This window comes from Amphibalanus amphitrite, unplaced genomic scaffold (genome assembly GCF_019059575.1).
Source record: "Amphibalanus amphitrite isolate SeventyFive unplaced genomic scaffold, NRLGWU_Aamphi_draft 001547F_arrow, whole genome shotgun sequence".
Lineage (NCBI taxonomy): Eukaryota > Metazoa > Arthropoda > Thecostraca > Balanomorpha > Balanidae > Amphibalanus > Amphibalanus amphitrite.
This window is the reverse complement of record NW_024883040.1, coordinates 885-7442: the sequence shown is the minus strand read 5'-3', so window position 1 is coordinate 7442 and position 6558 is coordinate 885. Positions and strand designations below refer to the sequence as shown.

At 47.1% G+C, this 6558-nt stretch overlaps 1 long non-coding RNA gene across 1 annotated transcript; it reads right to left on the bottom strand.

Annotated features, from left to right (window-relative positions):
* Positions 1-280: 280 nt before the first annotated feature.
* On the bottom strand, positions 281-1980 carry LOC122373760. The gene is made up of 2 exons (XR_006255101.1): positions 1534-1980; positions 281-1279 (listed from the first exon to the last, which is right to left on the bottom strand). It is a non-coding gene; the product is annotated as an uncharacterized LOC122373760 (long non-coding RNA).
* Between the last annotated feature and the right edge of the window lie 4578 nt (positions 1981-6558).

Sequence of the window (6558 nt, the reverse complement as noted above, 5' to 3'; positions counted from 1 at the left end):
ACGAGAACTTTGCCCGGATAAGGTACTCTTATACTGCGGGATGATCTCCCATGAGAACCTTTACCAGGTCATGAGATCATAAACGAACACAATTCCCGCTCATAATATGATCCTGTATGGTCTCCGAGAACTTTACAACTTTTAAGAGCGCCGGCTTTCCTAGCACGGCATTCGCGCTCACGACCCATTCCCCCCTCCCCTCCCTGTAGAGCGCCAGCTTTTCATGGCACAGCATCCGCGTTCTCGATCCTTCCCATTCCCTCCATGCACAAACAAGGTAAAGAACAGGCATGTATATTTATTGTGTCAGATGTCAAAAAACTCACTCTGGAACAGAACATGCGATGCAGTCATTCGATGCGAACATTTTGTTTCAAAAGCTGCCCAAACCCTTTCGCTTGCCGCCCCAGTCAGTACCGACCGGCGTGCTGAGTTTCAACTGAGTCGTTTAGCAAGAGACCATAATATCTCCCGGTGCACGACAGCTCAGTCCCTTTACTTTACTTTTAACACGGAATGCAGGTAAGTGCAAAAATGCATGTCAAGCGGCGCTCCCCACGGTCCACAGACTGTGCGAACGATGTACAATTCAAACACTGTTAAGTACAGGCACGTACAATAGTTACACAGGCACAGACATTAAAAAGTTAATACAGGTAAAATGTATGGGCTGGCATGTGAACACTACCGACGGGAGTCCATGCGAGACCGAAGTCTAGCCATAGGAGCGGCGGAGGCGACGACAGCCGGTTGGCCGCTCTAGACAGTTTGCGCAGCTGGTAGCTGCATCTGGCTGGGGAGGAGCTACTCCAGCATGGCAGCCTGCTGACTGCTGAACCATGAGCGCCATCAGACGCTCCAGCTGCTCGTTGTCTCCCATCACTGCACCGGTACGAGCGATCCGACACGACGGTGTTAACTTATGTGCGTCTCTGAATCGGTGTCGCGCACAGGGTCAATCTCACTCGCGTACTGGCCACGCATATTATCGATTACACCACTATTTCACTATTTCACTGTGGCCGGACCGTCTCGGCGAACACGCCTCACCTCACCTCGCGGCACTCAGCTGTGTTGACACCAGCGCCGCTCGGACGATACTGACCCTCGGCCGCTCGGCCCGGCCCGGCCGGTCAAGGTCGTTCAAGGTCACGGCTGTCAAGGCGCGACACGCGTGACCCAGGAGCAGGACACAACGGGGACATTTTGGCGTTGTGCCCGATGAGTTGCCTCACTTCGGTGTCCAACATTGAGAGCATCGTCTCTACGGCTTCTTGCTCTGAAAGGGAGAGTAAGACAAATATTAGAGAAACGGCAGAAACGCTTAATTTCTGAGCCATATCCTCAAAGCACACGAATTGGTATTTTAGCAGATTTAGCTAACACTGGCAAACATATGGCAATCGCAACCTATATCCCAAAAATGGGCAATGGCACACAGATTTTGCCACCTCCCAGAGTAGGTAATTACCTTTGCTGTGGTTACTTTCAAGCTGTTAAGTGCACACAAAGACATACAGAAAACAAACTCACCATGAGACGTTCGCGCTGTGCGCCAGACACCAACTCGCCAAAGGAACAACCACGCTGCCGGCAGCCGTCGCAGTGCTTTCGAGAAAGGAAGGACCGGAAGCACTGAGGCATTATAGAGATGCTCCTTAGGGATATCCATTTAAAGTGCTTTGAACTGTTAAAATCGATAAACATCGTGTCATATAGTAAGGCTCTTTTTCATTAAAAATTATTTCTTCTACTGAAAAATACATGTTTCATTTTTATCAATAATTGCTATTTTCCTAAGCGAAAATGGTATCGCAGCAATTCAAACTGCTCTACTCTTAACACAGCGCCACCTACGCCTTTAGTTTCCTTCTGTGCTGACATCTGTCGTCAAAACACGTCAGCTGCGAGAACTATAAGGAAAAAAGTGAGAAGTTTACCATCCTTTCTGACCGAATGACTGCTGGTTCGAATCTCACCGCAGACCAGTGTTCGCCACGGGCCCCAAAATCCCCAGCCCAGCCCGGCCCGGGCCCATGGGTTCAGAGCCCGGCCCAGCCCGTAGCCCGCTCTTGGCAAATATTCCAAGCCCAGCCCGGCCCGGCCCGGCAAAAATAGCAATCTAGTTATTGTCTTAGTCTATTGCTATAATAAGCATGATTGATTACACTATTTTAAAAACAATTCAAATTGCATGAATATTAACATGGCGATCATGACTCCCTTCTTTTCAATGAATATAATCATTTCAAGCACCTATGGCACAAATTTTAACAGTAACAGCAAGCACCTCAGTCAATTAGGTCATGATTACACACCTATAAAAAGTTTACATGATTATATTAACTACATTCTATGAGTAAAGTTATCTTGCAAACTGATGTGTGTGAACATTATCATTCATAATTGGTGACTCTAATGCATACTTGAAGGAAGTATTTGCCACATACTCTATACTTCCCAGCACTTACCAGCAGAAAAAAAAGCTTGACTTCAACTTATGGGAATTGATGAATCTGTCTGGGATTGACCTTGCTGTTAAATTCACTCCATAGATGCTGCAATATCAAAAGCCTGAGAAAGCATACAAAATAGGTGACACTAACTTTAGCACTGTCTTCCAAAAAAAGAGAAAATCCATCCATTTATCAGCAAAACTGATCTTATCTATTTTCAATTCATGCCCACGTGTCAACCAAATCTCTGTGGACAACTATCTGCTACTTTCCTTGCTATTTTATGTTAGGCTCTTTTCAAGATATTGATATCGCTAGCAGCGTAAGCAGAAAACATGGTAAACTTGAAATGTCATTGGGTACTTTTGCGACTTTTACGCATCATCATCGTCAATCAAAAATGAGCGAACACTTCTTTATTGTCGCAGCTGCGGCAGGTAGCGATTTTGACCATATGATCAAGTTTTTGTTTTGTTTTTCGTTCGAGTTTTCAGACTTCGTGATTTAGGTTTTATTTTTTATTTGTTTAATTTTGTTTTTCACCTTGATAGTTACTTTAAAAACGTATTTATTTGATATACTGTTGTGTATATTACCTAGATGCCGCCACATAAACATAGGGCCGCCGCATGGCCGCCGCCATGATTCCAATTTTGTTGAGAAGGGGCTGGTTTGTTGTGACTTATTTTGACAAATTTATGGACATTTAAAGAAGCTTTCATCGCGAAATACTCTGTAGAGTTCCTCGTTACTTACAGTGTGTTTTGTGAGTATCCTTTTAAGGTTCTGTTCGTTCGCCGGTCCCGTAGCTCAGTTGGTTAGAGCGTTGGACTCCGCGTGGTGAGAGCACGCGTTCCCGGTTATGACAGTCCGGGTTCGAAGCGCGACGGGCGCTCGACATTTATGGGCCTCCTGACAGGTATGGTTACGGTTGGTGGCAGGCCGTAGCCAGGCGAAGTCAGCGAGGGGACCGGCCGTGCGCGGCTTTGTGCGCACGTTAAACTTTGGACTCTAAATTCTGCCATAGAATCGGAATTGCGCGATCGGAGGGTAGAGGGCAGGGTCATCGCAACAAGCTTCGCTTAGCGGTGGCTCTGTCCTTGTGAATCCTTCCCACCAAAAGGTTCGGACTAAATTTATAAAAAAAAGCCGTCGGTGAAGGAAAAAAGACTGTGTTGGAATTGTCTCACTATCGCCATATATAAGTGTTAAACTTAATGTAGCCCTGTGGCCCATCATTGTTGAGTGGCTTCTTAGTTTTTGGAGTTGTAGTGCTAAGTAAGTTATTTTGATGACTACATTTTAACTTTTATTACAAACTAATGATGCTAGAGATTCTCTGATCTTTTTGGTTGCGGAATTTTTATGAAAACCCTCCTATGTGTGACATGATGTGATATTGGATAATTCTCAAGATTCCCAAAATTCAATATCAAGTAGGTTTTCTTTCACATTCCTTAAATTTGGTTTAGTTTTTGTATTTTCCCAGTGGGTTTTGTTTGCATCAGTTTCCAAATTTTCTTAAATTGACATTAGTCGCAAAACCCATAGTGCACAAAGCTCTTGGCCCGGCCCGTCCATAGCCCGTTAACTAATGATATTTGGGGGCCCGGCCCAGCCCGTAGCCCAGCCCGGCCCATGGCCCGTTGGGCTGGCCCGGCCCGTGGCGAACACTGCCGCAGACCGACTGTTTGCGTTACACGGGTAGCTAGACAACTTCCAGTACTAAACTATCTCGGTCAAGACCAAATCCACTCCTGAAACCGAAGTGGAGACCATGCACAGTTCTCGGGAAAGACCAATTCCTCAAAGCGGCAAAATGGAAACCATCGAAGGTACTCAGGTGAGTACTATCAGTATAAGTTCTAAAATGTGTTTCTCAGTGCACTTGGTTATGGAGGCCTTGAGGGCTCTCGCGAAGCGCTGCGCGAAATGTGTTTGTCTTAACGGTGTTTATTTGAATAAATGAACTTTTTGGTCTAATGAGTCGATGCTGTATCTCTCTGCTCCTTCATGGTCGGGCCCGTAGCTTTCTGAACGCCCCTCGTACTGTCATCCTTTTATTTTGGCAAGCAGGTCTTTCTAACTATTGTGTTTCCAGTCCTCGTTAGTTGTCGAACCCTTCAATTGGCGTGGGTCTTCAAAACCGTTCCTGGCCCCGCAGCCGTCTTTTTTAGTCGGCTTGGGCCCTCAAAGCTGTTCCTGTCCCCTTTCAGCACAGCCGTCCTTTTAAGTCGATGTGGGCCTCTTTCAGAATGGTGTGCATTCCTCCGACACTATTGCCTAATAACTGCACGTTTTGTGCATGGCGTCCGGTGTGGACCCAGATTTCCAAAGTTTTTTTTGTGTTTTTTTTTTTTAGATTTCGGTTAGTCTTGTCAATGACCAGGGCGAAAAATAAGTGGCCGAAATCCGATGAGAAAGGCAGATTTGGGGGTACCCTACCTTGTAAGCCCCGTCATATATTAATATGGCCAGCCGCCGCCTTTGGGCACTACCAATCATTTTCGGAAAACGACACCCCTGAGATGCAGCCACTAACGTTTGAGCTGAAACGATGCCATGTGAATATCACGCACAGTACGCAAAAAAAAAACTTGACAGGTGTTACTTTGCCGAACTGGCTTACAATTTTTAACCTGTGGTGCGCACAGGTGTTGTAAAGACAAAGAATAATATTTGTTGCGATTTCATTCAATGGCGTCATTACCCAGCCAAGTGGTTTGAAACCTTGCAATGTTGCATCCATGCGCGATAACTTTTGTTTTTATTCAGCCGTCTTTGAAACGACCGTCGACCGGTCGGACAGCCGTCGGCGCCGCGGACCGAGGCGCAATCCATTAGGTGCTGTTTGCTGGGAACACAGTGAGTACGGCAGGGGCGTCAGACCGAGAGAGACCGACGATCGGTAGGTGGTGGGACGGCCGGCGCAGCGACGGGCCGACGGACGCGTCCGGGCGATGGGGGTGAGGGAGGGAGGTGGACGGAAATGAAGCAGAAGAAGGAGAGAGAGAGAGAGAGAGAGAGAGAGAGAGAGAGAGAGAGAGAGAGAGAGGGAGAGAGAGAGAGAGGGAGAGAGAGGGGGAGGGGGAAGAGGGAGAGAAAGAGAGAGAGGAGAATGTGCAATGGTAAAGAACAACTACACAACCACACACAACTACTAGCAGATAAAAGGGGAAAACGAGTGCCAATTCAGGAAGGAAAGGAGGACGACAAGAGATCGGACGGACAGAGAAAGAAAGAGACCGAAGATTGAAGAGGTATAGAGCATGCACTTGAGAGCTAAAAGACACGGATAGGTAAGAGAACAAAACATGAAAAGACACGAAAAAATTACATGGCGGAAATAGATAAGACCGGAGACGAGAGCACTTCAGCTAGCTCCTATGTAAATAAAATACAGAAGAAGAAACCATAGGAAGGCTCATGCAAGCTAGAGCACACACAGGAGCTGTAATTCCAGCTGGTGGTTTTCACGGCTGTCTCGTCGCCATGAAATGTAATCTGGACAGGCGCGGAGTGGAGGCCGGCCACCACAGCCGAGGCACGTGGCCCCTGTGGACGCCCTCGGCCCCGTAAGGAATGGGGATTGTTCTGTCAGCTCCCGGCGCCGGCTGGGAATAGATGGCGCCCGGCAGCGTCCGCTGACGGCCAGAAACATGTAAAGACGAGGTGGAGAATCCGGCTCACGCCCTGGACAAACCACTCCGGCCTTCGTCACCGCGGTAATTTTCACACGACGGACAAACTCTGACTCTTAGTCAGGTGGCGTGGTGTCTTTTGTCAGAATCTTGAGAGTGAATGGACATTGTAATGAACTGAAAGCGATTGGAAGCAGGGAAACAGTAAGTTACCGCTTATTGCTTTTATGTTGCTGAATATCAAGCTCCGTCCTAAAACAAATTACATTCCTGAAAATAACGAGAAATGTATTGAATATTTCCACTACTTATCCAAGCTACTAATCAAAAGCCAATCGCGCACACAGCTCCTTGCTCTTGTCAGATTGAGCACTTGTTCAACTGACCGGAAAGCGAGAGGAAAAATCAAATCTGTTAAAAGTGGTGGGCGGTGGCGCGTTACGGTGCGTGTCAGTGTGGCA